Below are 14,842 nucleotides of genomic sequence, written 5' to 3'. Positions count from 1 at the left end.
TTTCTGTCTTCTTGCTCTGGGTCACTCAGCTGTGGCACCTCAGAAGCATCTTCCCTTGGGATGCCCTTGTGGCGACTGGTAATCATGGGCACCTTCCAGCCTGGCTCCTAGGGAGGGCAGAGAGGGGGGATCACACAACGTTGCCAGCCAGCCATTCTCTGCTCCTTTCGAGGCTTGTATGGACTAGGAAGGGGCCTTCAGGCCTCTGTCCAGGGAGAGTCTGGGCCCTGAGGAAGTAAGTGCTCATCCTCCCCTGGCAATGCTGGGTCACAGACCTGAGAGGGGAGAGTGGTCCGGGTGTGAGATCATTTATAAGGGAGGGAAAAATAAGAAGTTAAGTGGAGTGGTGTCCCAGGCTGGGAGCTCGAGGATTCCTGGGGCAGGATCAAGACCAGGCAGCAATGGACGCAGCAGGATCAGGCCTGGGACCCCGAGGAACACGGGGTGAGCAGCAGTGTGCCCTGACGAAAAGGTCCTGACCACTGTCTACACCCGCACAGGGCCTACACTCGCAGGGTCCTCACCTTGGAAGTTTGCAACACTTCTGAGTTTCCCTGTCACCGGCAGCATCTTTTTCCAAGACTTCCAAGTAGCAACTGAGGGTTGGTCAATGAGGCCTTTTCCTTTCCTGCACCTTGAGCCAAAGACTGGGTTTTTCTGCTTTAACATGGTGCCTTCCCCTTCTCCCTTCTCTGAGCTCCAGCCTCCTAAGGTCCAGCCCAGTCAAGTCTGAGAGGCACAAGGCTGGCCTCTCTTCTGCTCAGGAATCATCGCTAGCGCCCTATCAATTTTTGAAGAAAAAGCAGAGTCCTCAGCTAGGCGGGTGACACCCCAGCTCTGCCCTCCCTCCGCGGGCAATTGCCTAGAACTCTCTCTCCTGCTTCGAGGTGCTCTTGAGTATAGCAAAAGGATGGATTCCCCTCATTGTGCTCCCTGCCCAAAGTCCATCCCCATCTCCAGGCACCAGCTCAGCCTGGTCCTGGCTGCCTCAGAGGTGCTCAGGACCACTCTAGGGGCGTCATTCGGCTGCTTGTGCCCACCCTGACCAGCCCCAGAGGCTCAGTGCTTCTCTATACCTAGAACTTTCTTGGTTCTTTCTTTCCTATCCTTAACTCCTTCCAACCCTCAGCTCAGGGGTCACTTCCCCTGAACCCCGCTCCCAGATGTGCCTCCCTTCTCCAGGTTTTGACAGTCTTTCCCTTCTCAAATTTGGTGGCAGTACCACAGTAGCCTGTGACCCCCCTTGGGCTCCCCACTTTCAGCCTTCCCCTCTTCAATCCTTCTTCCTGATGAAGTGAACAGAGCACGCCTTCCTTCCCTCCTCCTCCTCGTTCTCTTCCTTTTCCTCCCTCCCCCTCTTTTTGCCCATTAGTCTTTCCTCTGAAAGAGGCCTCTGCCTTTTGAGGGGCTGCTTGGGCGGTAGCCTCATCCCCAGGCAGTTATCTTCCTCCTCCTCCTCCTCCTCCTCCTCCTCCTCCTCTCCCCTCCTCCCCCCTTTCCCCTCAGCCTTCTCTCTCAGGGGTGCCTTGTAGGTTCTTTTCTTCCTCCTCCTCAGCACCATGTCCCCCAGGCAGCTCCTTCTGCTCCTTCTCCAGCCCCCTCCCCTGAGCTGGTCCCGAAGACCAGAGAAGAATCGTGGCCTCTAGAGAAGGGGGTCTGACCACCTGGCTCCCCCGCCGGGTCTGAGCATGGCATGGTGTAGGCACCTAGAGGATACTTCGTAAATGTTCTCTTTCCACCAAACTGGTGGCAGCTGGGGTCCTCGTGGATAGAGTGCACGACCTGGAGACAAGAGGATTCCTCTCCGCTGGGCCAAGTCCAGTCTCAGACACTCACTAGCTGTGTGACCTTGAGCGTGTCACTTCACCTGTGTCTCAGTTTTCTCACCTGTTAAATGAGCTGAAGAAGAAAATGCCAAGCCACCTCGGTATCTTTGCCCAGAAAGGTCCCCAGTGTGGTCACCACTGAACAAAGCAGCCAACGCCAAGGGCAAGTCCATTTAATGATGGGTCTCTCTAGCCACCTGTCAGAACTGGCTGAGATCATCCAGGGACCCTCGGTCCGCAGCATAAGTGTCGTAGCCTCCCTGGGCTGGGTGAGCTCTGAAGTCCCTTCTGGGAGTGGGGGGGGGGGGTTGCTACAGTGCCAGACACAGTTGTCTCCCTTGAGCTTCAGACTGTCCCCATTGAACCGCTGAGAAACCTGAGGCAGGCACAAGTCCAGTGACTCGGCCAGGGTCCCCCAGCTTGGGTCTCAGAGCTGCCAGACTTGGTGCACGTGGTACCACCTAGCGGACACCCCAAGAAGCTCCCTACACCCGTAGGAAAGAGCCCTGCAGTCCTGGCCCCAGACTTGCTGTCCCGATTGGGTTCCCAGCCCTCTTCTTGGAGCGCCCTGCTCCTGCTCAATGAGCCGGTGTCCTCTCCCCAGGGTTACCGTGGCAGCCCTGGGCCCTGCACCGGACCCCACCCCCAAACACTCACACACGCACACTGCTCACACACACACACACACTGTCACACTCACACATGCATACACACACACTCTCACTCACACACACCACATACCACACACACACACACACACACCCTGATTCATTTAGGCACCACCTCCTCTGGGAAGCCTTCCAGATCCCCCCTCAGATTCCCTAATTTACTGACCTACCTCTCAGGAGAATGGGGCAGGGGCTTCTTTGCCTTCCTTATCTCAGCATCGCTAGTGGCCGGGTTCCTAACCAGGACTTTTTTCTGAGTTGATTCTGAAGGAAGAGAATAGCAGGAGGAAGCTTCAGGCAAGCAGCTAACCATCCCTGGAATAGAATGGCCACTGCCTTGCTGCCATCTTTGGGTTCCTTTCCTTGACGGCTCCATGGGGGAGGTTGCCCCACTCCAGAATGAGGGGGATGCTCGCCCAACAAATCCCCAGAATGAAGTGAAGAGACATCGCACCAGGGGAGCAGTGGCATCTCTCTGTGCAGGAGACCTCTTTATAATGATAATTAAGGTGACCACTGAGTCATCTTAATGGGCTCCAACCCTTGGAATCAATTAAAATGAACATTTAAGGGTTTACCTTGATACTCCCTTCCCACCACCCCCAGAGTGTGCTCACTGGCTCTCAGCTTTGGTGATCCTCCCTGTGATCATACTGCCAGCCTAACTTGCCAACCACCGGCCAACATCTCTCTCTCTCCAGTCATCTGACCTGTGGATATGCATTTTTACTAGAGAATGAGGGACTTCGATTATCCAGATACCTGCTGATGTTCTCTCTGTGACAAAAGCAGAATGGTGAATAATTTCTGGACTTACCTATATGGTCCTTTGGTTCTTCAAAAGGTGGAAGAGCCCACAAGAGGTCAGTCTAGTCTGGGCCTGACTTTTGCTGACAAAGAGTGACTGAGGCACCACTCACTTCATACCCATCAGTGGGCAATGGTGACAAAAAAAAAGGAAAATGGCAATCACTGGAGGGGCTGCGGGAGGTGTGACATGGTCCAGTCATTCTTGAAAGCAAATCTGCCCTCTGCTCAGTCATTGAGCCATTCGGCCCCTTTGATGCACTTCTAGCTTGGGCCTATATACCCAAAGAGGCCCAAGACAGAAGGAAAGAGCCCTTGGAGACTAGGCTGGAAACTGGATCCATTGTTACCTGTTAACCTGAGACCTAGCCCTGCTAAGTCAGGAGATGCTCCTGGCTTCATAAGCCAAGGGCTCTACCCAGGTCTTCCTAAGACAGTTGGAGTAGAAAAGCTATTGATGGGCAGAGGGAGGTGCCAAGAAGCAGCCCCCCCCCCCATCTTGCTAGGTCATTCCATGCAGATCCCCCTCCTCTCCAACTAAGGTCAAAGCCAGCCCAGGTCAGCCCAGAGCCCGGGCCCCATCGGCAGCAGCATCCTCGGCAGGGAAAGGCCAGGAGATGAAGGCTGGCCTTCAGGGGCCTTGGCGGCTACAAGGGGAGAGTGGGGCATCACGCATTTCAGCCGGGTTTGTGCTGCCATCTTGTGGCAGAATGAGGCATGACACAGTCCAAGTTAGAGGCTAAAATGAAAGAAAATCCATTTAGACCTGGAGGAGGCAAGAGAGACCAAGGAGCCCAGGGCCCTGCTCGACAAATGGGGAATCTGAGGTTCAGGGATGGAAAGCAAGCTGCCCAAGGCCGCAAGGCGGTAAGAGGGAACCGCGACTCCCCTGCATTGTTCCTTCCCATCCCTCACCCCTCTTCAAAGGGATCTTCCTAAAGCACAGGTCTGTCCAGGTCACTCCCCTGCTCAAGAAGGCTGGCGGCTCCCAGGACCTCTGGAGTCAAATGGACACCTTTGTTTGGCGTTAAATCTCTTTACTAATGGACCCAGGTTTGTTACATATGACACTCCTGAATCCTAAATGTTTCTCTCGTGTGTCATGCTATGTCCCTCCTTGCTTTGACCTCTGAGAATCCCCAACTCCTTTTATAGTTCAGCTCGAGCACTATCTCCAAAAGAGACCCTCTCTGATCCAAAAAGAAGGTCATTTATGGTCTCTCTCTCTCTCTCTCTCTCTCTCTCTCTCTCTCTCTCCTCTCTCTCTCCTCTCACTCCTTCCAACACCCCCCTTTCCTGTCTGTCTTCAGTGTTTCGTTGATGTTACTTTTTATATAACTGTATTCCACATTTTGGCTGTTTCTTTTGAATTCTTCCTGCTTTGTTATGCATGGTTGTATCTTTCTACATTTATCTCTATTTGCATCCCTCCATTCATCCTTTTGAAATAGGACAGTAATATTCCACAGCATAGACTCCAGTTTTTCAGTCATTTCCTAATCACTGAAAATAAAGGCTATTTCAGTTTTGCCTCTTTTGCAGCTTGTGAAAAGAGGTCTTTTTTGGTAATTATGTCCTCAGGGTGTCATCCTCATAATGGGGAGATGAAGTGAAAGGATATGGCTAGTTTTATAGCTCTGCTTCCTTATTGACAGATTAGCTCTCCCAAAGCATCAATTTATAATTCCACTAAAATATAATTCTATGCCTGTTTCCTTGCAACATAACCACATTGAATTTTGCAAATTTGAATCATTTGGCTGATTTGTTTGTTTAGGTCACTTATCTACTGTGTCATATCACTTTTACATTTGGGGTAGACATTCTATTTCTTTAAGATCTTACAGCCTATAGCTATTCATAATTGATTCTAAAACTTCCTTTCTCTTTCATTCCTTGTGAAATCTCCACCATAGCATTGTCTTTTAGATGCTGGCTACAACATAGAAGCTCAAAATTCTGGCCAGGATCTGAGTCCAGCAATTTTAGCCAGCCTCAGTCTTCCTCTCTGCAAACCCCATACCCTCTGTTTCCTTGGGGCCAAACAGAACACATCCCATTTTTCTCCTCCAGGGTTCAGATTCTTGATGCACTTCTCAGATGCTCCTTGAGCCTTCTTTTTCCAGACAAAATATTCCAGGTCCTCTGTTTTTCATGTAGCATTATCTGGAGACCTTTACCATCTTGTTCAAATTTCCTCCAGGAAATGTCAGTTTGACATTGTCTTTCCTGACCTGTGGTGCCTTGCTATTGAATATATTTCAAATGACTGAAAAGGCTCCAGGACTGTGGGTTGATCCCTAATTCTGATTCAAACTAAAGAAGGCATTAGCTTTTTTGACTGCCATAGCTTCCTATTGACTCATATGGAGCGTATAATCCATCAAAACATAGGTATTTACAGAATCAGACAATCTCAGGGCAGAAAGGAAGGTACAACTATCCCTTCCCCAGCATGACTTTCCCATGACTATTCCAATTTATCATAGGTAAGCATAAGAAATTAAATGGGGGGGGGCTGCTAGGTGGCACAGTGAATAGAGCACCAGCTCTGGAGTCAGAAGAACCTGAGTTCAAGTCCAACCTCAGACACTTAATAATTACCTAGCTGTGTGGCCTTGGGCAAGCCATACTTAATCCCATTGCCTTGCCAAAAAAACCTAAAAAAAAAAAGAAAAAGAAAAATGGGAATTTGGGGGAACACAGAAAAAGTTTAGAAACTCAGAAATGCACAGATAACATATTTTTATTTTTTAATACTGTAAAGACCTCAAAAAAGAAAAAGAAAAAAATCTAGACTTCTCCGCTGTGAAGGGAAGGCAAAAAAAATTTCCATCAATTTCTCAGATCAAGGGGACTCCATGATGTGGAAGAGATAACTCTAATATGTCATTTTATGATGAATTGTTCCTTTCATCTCTCCTCTCTCAGACTTATGAAATTAATTTTTTGAACCCAAGTATAAGACTTTACAGTTTTCTCTATTACATTTATTCACAAAACCTTTAGCAAGTATTTCAAATGTGCCAGGTCCTGTTCTCTGCCCTGTAAACTGCAAGGAAAAAAAATGGAACTATCTCTGTCTTCAAAGAGCTTACGCTCTATTAGAAGGAAGAACATGTATGCATAGAAACAAAAAACATTCAGGGTAAATTTTAGGTAATTTGGGGAGTGGGTTCAGGGAGGTCTTTTTCTTAGAAATGGTCTTTCGCTGAGCTTTGCAGGCAGGAAAGTGGGATTCTAAGGGGGTGGACGTGGGAAGGACTGAAGGCACTGAAAAAGGAGCGGAGAAAGTTGGGTACTAGACAGAGATCTTGTTCATCTAGATTGCAGAGGGTGGAAAGCAAGAGTAACATGAATATTTTTGAAAGTTAGATGGCAACCAGGTTGTGAGAGATTTTAAATGACAAAATGGGGAGTTCTATTTTCTCTTGAGTCAGTAGGGAGCTTTTGGACTTGCGCTTTAGGAAAATCACTTGAATATCATTGTGGAGAATAGATTGTACAGCAGAGTTGCTTGAGATAGGGAGACCAATTTATGTTTTTAATTTGATATTTTATTGTGTGTAAAACCAATTCTTAACCTTCATTGGGGGAGGGGTGAGACAATCAGGGTTAAGTGACCTGCCCAGGGTCACATAGCTGGTAGGTATCAAGTGTCTGAAACAGATTTGAACTCAGGTCCTCCTGATTCCAGGACCACTGCACCACCCAGCTGTTCCTTAACATTCATTTTTATATTTGAGTTCCAAATTCTCTTCCTTCTTTCCTCCCCTCCCCCCCACATTGAGAAGGTAAGCAATTTGATCATGACTATTCATGTTTAGTCATGTAAAACATATTTCCATGTTAGTCATGGGAAAGAAAACACAGACTTTTAAAAAAGAAAGAAGTAAACTTCAATCTGTGTTCAGAATCCATTGGTTCTCCTTCTGAAAATGGCTGGTATTTTCCATCATTAGACCTTAAGTCTTGGATCATTGTATTGCTGAGAATAGCTAAGTCATTCACAATTAATATCTTACAATATTAGTTATTGTATACAACACTCTCCTGGTTCTGCTCACTTCACTTCGCATCAGCTAATCTGTCTTTAGGTTTTTCTGAGAGCTTCCTCCTATTACAATAGCATCCCATCACAATCATATAGCACAGCTTCTTTGGCCATGCCCTAATCAATGGACATTCAAGATCCAATTCTTTGCTATCATGTAAAGAGTTGCTATACATATCTTTGTACATATTGGTCCTTCCTCTTTTTGTTTTCTATCTCTTTGGGATAGGGCAGCTAGGGTGGTGTAGTAGGGATAAAGCCCTGGCCTTGGAGTCAGGAAGGCAGGAGTTCGAATCCAGCCTCAGACACTTGTCTCTTACTAGCTGTGTGACCTTGAGCAAGTCACTTAACTCATAACCGGGGCCATCCCCAGTCATCCTGATCCATATCTGGCCCCTGGCCCCTGGAGGAGAAAGCCCCCCTCACTCCAATCCAATTTGTCTCCTTGTCATGGTATCACCTCCCTGCTGTTGTGGTCTTCTTAGAAAATGAAAGACAAATATTGGGATACAGACCTCGTGGTGGAATTGCTTGGTCAGAGGGTCTGCGTGGCTTCACAGCCCTTCAGACATAGCTCCAAATTGCTCTGCAGAATGGTTGGACTAGGATGCCACTTCACTCATAGTACTATCATGCCACTTTACTTACCACACATTACTGTCTCAGTTTCCCACATCTCCTCCAACATTCGTCATTGTCTGTCATATTAGCCAATTTGATAGAAGTGAGGTGGTAGCCCAGAGTTGTTTTAATCTGCGTTTCTCTAACTGATAATGATTTAGAGCATTTTTCATGTGACAATACATAGCTTTGATTACTTTGTAGGAAAACTACCTGTTCGTATCCTTTCCCCATTAATCAATTCTGTACATTTGATTCGGTTCTCTATATTTGAGAAATGAGGTCTTTTTCAGAGAAACTTGTGAAAAATTTTTCCTCAGTTGTGATTTCTATGTATTTTCTTCAGTCCTATTCTCTCTCTCTCTCTCTCTCTCTCTCTCTCTCTCTCTCTCTCTCTCTCTCTCTCTCTCTCACTCCTTTTTACCCTAATCTACTCTCCCTTCTGTCAGCCCACTCTCCCACACACACTTATTTCCTTCTGGCACATTCCTATATTCAATTGAATGTGTATTTTATTTTCTCTTTGAGTCAATTCCAATGAGAGTGATGCTCATGCAATGCCCATCCCCAATTTCCCCTCCACTATGAAAACCCCTTTGAATCTCTTTTATTTCAGATCATTTATCCCATTCCACCTCTTCCTTCTTCCTTCGAGTGCATTCCTCTTTCTCACCCCTTAATTTTATTTTTTAGAAAATTATTCCATCATATTCAACTCACACCCATTCCCTTTAGCACTATATACTCCTTTTAAAATACACTAATAACGAGAAAGACTTTAGGAGCAACATCATTTTCCCACATAAGAATGTGAACAGTTTAACCTTATTGAATCCATTATCATTTCTCTTTTCTGTTTAAATTTTTATTCTTCTCTTGAGTTTTTCATTTGAAGGTTCAATTTTCTATTCAGCTCTGGTCTTTTCATTAGGAGTGCTTGAAGCTCCCCTGTTTCATTGAATGTCCATCTGTCCTCTGAAGGATTATACTCATTTCTGTTGGGTAAGTGATTCTTGGTTGTAATCCAGATCTTTTGCCCTCCAGAATATCATATCCCAAGCCTCCCAGTCCTTTAATACAGAAACTATTAAAGCTTGTGTTATCCTGCTTGTGGCTCTACAATATTTAAATTGTTTCTTTTGGGCTACTTGCAGTATTTTCTTTTTGACATGGATAAATTATGCCTGGTGATCAGTGAATTCTCACAATGTTTATTGTACCCTCTGGTTCTAGGATATCAAAGCAGGTTTTCCTTGATAATTTCTTGAAAGATGATGTTTAGGTTCTTTTTTTGATCATGACTTTCAAGTAGTCCAATAATTCTTAAATTATCTCCTGAATATATTTCCTAAGTCATTTGTTTTTCCATGAGATATTTCACATTTTCTATTTTTTCATTCTTTTGATTTTGTTTTATTATTTCTTGATGTCTCAAAAAGTCTTTAGCTTCCATTTGCCCAGTTCTAATTTTTTTTAGATTTTTGCAAGGCAATGGGGTTAAGTGGCTTGCCCAAGGCCACACAGCTAGGTAATTATTAAGTGTCTGAGGTCGCATTTGAACTCAGGTCCTCCTGACTCCAGAGCTGGTACTCTATCCACTGTGCCACCTAGCCGTCCCCCAGTTCTAATTTTTAAGGAGTTTTTTCTGCAATGAATTTTTTTCCTTTTTTCCAATAAAACTAATTCTGCTTTTCAAAGCATTCATCTTTTCATTGGATTTTTGTGCTTCTTTACTATTTGATTTTGGGGGGTTATTTGTTTAGTATTTTTGTAGCTTCTATACCAAGTTGGTGACTTTTTAAAATTTATTTTCTGGCATTACTCTCATTTCCCTTCCATTTTCCCCTCTAGCTCTCTTACTTGATTTTTAAAATCCTTTTTGAGCTTTTAGGAATTCTTTTTGTGCCTGAGACGATTTCACATTTTTCTTGAGAGGGTGACAGCTTTGGATGTAGTTTTGACTTTATTGACTTTTCCTAAGTTTGCATTTTGGTCTTTCTTGTCATCATTGTAACTTTCTATGATTAGATTCTATTTTTGTACTTGTTTGCTCATTTATCTGTTTCTAGATTTTAACTTTATTTTGAAATTGAGCTCTGCTCTTGAGATGGAAGGGGCCCTGCCCCAAGTGTCAGTGGATTTTTTTTTTTTGTATAGCCCTTTTTAGATATAATTTCAGGGATCAGTAAGTCTTTGGTTTTTCCAAGGTAGTATGACCTAGGGAGAAGTGTTTTTACTACTGTCCTGGCCTGTGATCTAGTCTAAGAGCAGCCACAAGCACTCTTCCTGTCCTGGAACTGTGACCAGGATTCCAGCTCCTCAGCAGCCACAAGTTCTGGTGTACTAGTTCTCCTCCTTACCCTGGGACTACCACCTAGGACAGCAACCCAGAACCAAGCATGGGCAATGCGGCAAAGTGCTGTTCCTCAGTGCTAGCAAATGGGCTCTTATGACCTCTTTCTGACTAGCTATCTGACCCCCTTACCATCTTTGGGCTGATAGGTTCAGAAACTGCCACCACCAGTTCAGTCACCCACAAGACCTCCTACTGATTGCTGGGGCTCTTCCTCTACGGGACAGTACTCCACTCTCACCCCAGTTCAACCAACACTTCCTACTGACCTTCTAAGTTGTCTTGGGTTGTTTCACCCTGTCCTTTTGTGGGTTCTGCTGCTCCCAAATTTATTTGGAGGGTTTTGGGGAAATCTCAGGTGAATTCACCTTTTCTCTACCATCTTGACTCTACTCCAAGGAGACCAATTTATTTTATTTATTTATTTTTAGGTTTTTGCAAGACAAATGGGGTTAAGTGGCTTGCCCAAGGCCACACGGGTAGGTAATTATTAAGTGTCTGAGACCAGATTTGAACCCAGGTACTCCTGACTCCAAGGCAGGTGCTTTGTCCACTGCGCCACCTAGCCACCCCCAAGGAGACCAATTTAAAAGGTTGCAGTAGTCCAGGTGAAAGGTGATGTGGATCTGAACTGGAGCCCTGGCCTTATGAATGAAGAGAGATGATGGATATGAGAGATATATAAAAAGAAGGGGAAAGATTTGGCAACTGGTTAGCTATGGAGAACAATAAGGGGAACATAGAGATGAGAGAGGGTGAAGAGGCAGAGATTCCAAACCAGTCACTGGAAGTGTAGGAGCGTCTTTAAGAAAACAAGAATAATTCAGTGCAACAATCAGGGAAAATTCTGGACCATCTGTGATGGAGAATGCCATGTGTATCCAGAGAAAGAACTGCAGAGTTTGAACAAAGACCAAAGTCTATTACCTTTAATTTAGAAAAAAAATGTTATCTCATTATGTCATTTTGCTATCTCTTATACTTTATTTTTCTTCCTTCAGGATATGATTTCTCTGTCATCACATACAACTGAGATCGATGTATACCATAGAAACAATGGAAAGACTAACAGACTGCCTTCTATGGGGAGGAAGCAAAGTTGGGGGGAAATTTTAAAACTCAGAATAAATAAATACATTTTAAAAAGAATATTAAGACGATAAATGGGATTAGGAGAAAAGATGGTGAGTTCTGTTTTAGACAAGTTGAGTTTAGGACGCCTATGATGAAAATGTCCAGCAGGTTGTTGGTATTATGAGGCTGGAGCCCTTTAGAGACAGACGGATTAAGTACATAGATTGGAGAAGATGATCCTAATGAGGCCACTAAAAAGGAACACATAGGGAACAGGGCCCCGGACAGAACCCTGGCTTCCTAGTTATCACAACTGACAATGTAGTCAAGAGCAAAGAGCTGTCAGATCAAGAGAGCAATGCCATGAAAGCCCAAAGAGCAGGGAGCATGTAGGAGGAGGCATGAGTCAATAGCTTGAGTACTGGAGGGGGATAAAGAAGGATGAGCATCAGATTTAGCAATTAAGGGATCATTAGTACCGAGGAAAGAGACTTTTCCCTTGAGCGTTGAGGCTGCAAAGTAGTTTGTGAAAGAGTGAAAATGAATGTTGTAGCTGTTTGTTGTTGAGTCGTTTTAGTCTTCCTGACCCTTCCTGATCCCATTTGGGGTTTTCTTGGCAGAGATACTGAAGTGATTTGCCATTTCCTCCTCCAGCTCATTTGACAAATGAGGAAACTGAGGCCAACAGGGTGAAATGACTTGCCCAGGACACACAGCTAATCTAAGGTCAGATTTGAACTCAGAAAGATGAATCTTCCTGACTCCAAGCCTGCATTCTATCTAATGCATCACTTAGCTGCCCCCAAAATGAATGCCAGATGAAAAAGTGTATGGACAGTTTTATTAGAAAGCGTATGACTATGAAAGGAGGGAGAGATGTGGCAATTAATTTAGGGGATGGTGGGTCCACAGGAAGAGTTTTGGCTATACTATTTTTGCATAAATTCAATGACAAACTTCTCCTTACATTAAAAAGCCACCTTCCATAAATAGCTCTAGGACTATGCAATACTCACGGATGGACCATGTAGTGTAATGAAAATGGCCGTGTTCTCAAAGTTAATATACAGTTTTAATCCCATTTCAATCAATGATATCATCATTCTTTTGGAAAAATAAAAGCTGAAGCAGTAGAAACAAAAGAATTGCTCTTTCAGACCTCAAACTATATTCTAAAGTAGCAGCTATCAAGACTCTCCAGGACTGACTCAAAAACAGAGAAGTGACTATAATAGAAAACAATGGAATTTAATAAAACAGAGTTCAATAAACTGGAAACCATAAAACTGGTTAGAAAAGAATTCCTTATTCAATAAATCCTGCTGGGAACACTGGCAGACAGTCTGGCAACCTTAGATCTCATTCCACAATACATTTTAAATTAATATGGGTCTGAATCTTAAAGATCATATAAAATTAGAAAAGAAATCAATCATATACGTCTCTCAGTGATGGGTAGGAATTTTTAAGCAAACAAGAGAATGAGGAAATGGCAATCAGTAAAGTAGATAATTTGATGTGTAAAAGTGAAAAACTGCACAGACAAAAGTAATGCATGCCAGATGAGAGGGGAAGCGGCAGGATGAGAAAAAAGCAACTTTGTGATCAAATTTCTGAGTTAAAGGTCTGGTACCCAAGATATACAAATGATCTCTATAAATGTGTGTGTGCATATAAGTGCAATCAAAACCCATTCCCAACAGATAAATAGTCAGAGGATATGAATGAACAGTTTTTAAAAGAATGATGGCAAACTATGGACAGAATGCTCCAAATCACTCCAAATAAGAGAAATGAAAATCAAAACAATTTTCAGGTTTTACTTCGTACCCTGCAGATTGTCAGAGATGACAAAAGATAGAAATAGATCATGTTCAATATGGTTGTGGGAATTTAACCTCATTAGCACATTGATATGAAACTACGAATGAATGAAACCATTTTGGAAAGCAATTTGGAATTATGCAAATAGGGTGACTAAGAGGTTCATACCTCTTCAAACAGATTTCTTTGCTGGGAAGATACTCCAAGGAGGACTTGAAAAGAAGTCTATATACCAAAATATTTATAACAGCAGTTTTTGTGTTAGCAAAAGAATTAAAATAAAATAGATGCCCGTCCATTGGGAAATGACTAAACATATTGTGGTTCCTAAACATATTGTGGTTCCAGCCAGAGAGAAGGGAAGGGAGAGAAAGGAGGGGAGAGAGGGAGGGGGAGAGAGAGAGAGAGAGAGAGAGAGAGAGAGAGAGAGAGAGAGAGAGAGAGAGAGAGAGATGATAGTTTTTCTTTTTTTAAAAAAATTTATTTTTTATCCATTTGTACATGTATATTTCCAAGTTACAAAGTTTCCCTCCATGCTCCCTTCCTACCCCCCTGCCCAAGTTGGGAATGGTCAGGTTAGCATTTTACATCCATATTTTGTTAAACATATTTACAAATTAGTCATTTTTGGCATGAGGAATTAGGATTAAAAGAAAGAGATACATGAGAGAATTTTTATAAAGTGTTTATCAGATTTGGTGTTTTTTCCTGTGTTTTGTTTCGTTTTGTTTTTCTTCCTCTGGTTGGGGATAATATAGGCCATAATCTGTCAAAAACAGTTGTCCTAGCTTTCTGGAATGTCAAGAGAAGTTGCTTCCATCTAGGTTGTTCATCTCATAATGTTCATGTGTAAATTGGTTTTTTTGGCTCCACTCCCTTCGCTCAGCATCAGATCCCATAAGTCATTCCATGCTTCTCTAGAGTTTGACCATTTATGGTTTCTTATAGAACAGTAATATTCCATAGTATTCATGTACCATAACTTGTTTAGCCATTCCTCAGTTGATGAGCATCTCCTCAATTCCCAATTCTTTGCCCCTACAAAAAGAGCTGCTATGGATATTTTGGAACATGTAGGACTTTTTCCATTTTTATCATTTCTTGGAATTGCTGGGTCAAAAAGTATGAACATTTTTATTGCTCTTTGGGCATAGTTTCATATTGTTCCCCAGAAGGGTTGGATCCATTCACAACTCCATCAGCAATACCCCAATGTTCCAGTCCTCTCATTAACCTCTCCAACATTGCTCATCTTTCCTTTTTCTCCTCTGGGCTAATCTAATCAGTGTGAGATGATACCTCATTGTTGTTTTAATTTGCATTCCTCTAATCAATAGTGATTTGGAGCATTTTTTTCATATGATTATATATAGCTTTAATTTCTTCATTTGAAAACTGTTCATATCCTTTGACCATTTATCAATTGGGGAATGACTTGTGACCTAATAAATCTGATTCATTTCTCTCTATATTTTAGAAATGAGACTTTTATCAGAACTCCTAGTTGTGAAGATTGTTTTCCAGCTTTCTGCTTTTCTTCTAATTTTGGCAGCATTGATTTTATTAGTGCAAACCCTTTTTAATTTAATATAGTCAAAATCATTCATTTTGCAGT

This window comes from Macrotis lagotis, chromosome 8 (assembly GCF_037893015.1).
Source record: "Macrotis lagotis isolate mMagLag1 chromosome 8, bilby.v1.9.chrom.fasta, whole genome shotgun sequence".
NCBI lineage: Eukaryota > Metazoa > Chordata > Mammalia > Peramelemorphia > Peramelidae > Macrotis > Macrotis lagotis.
Note: the sequence above shows the minus strand (reverse complement) of the source record.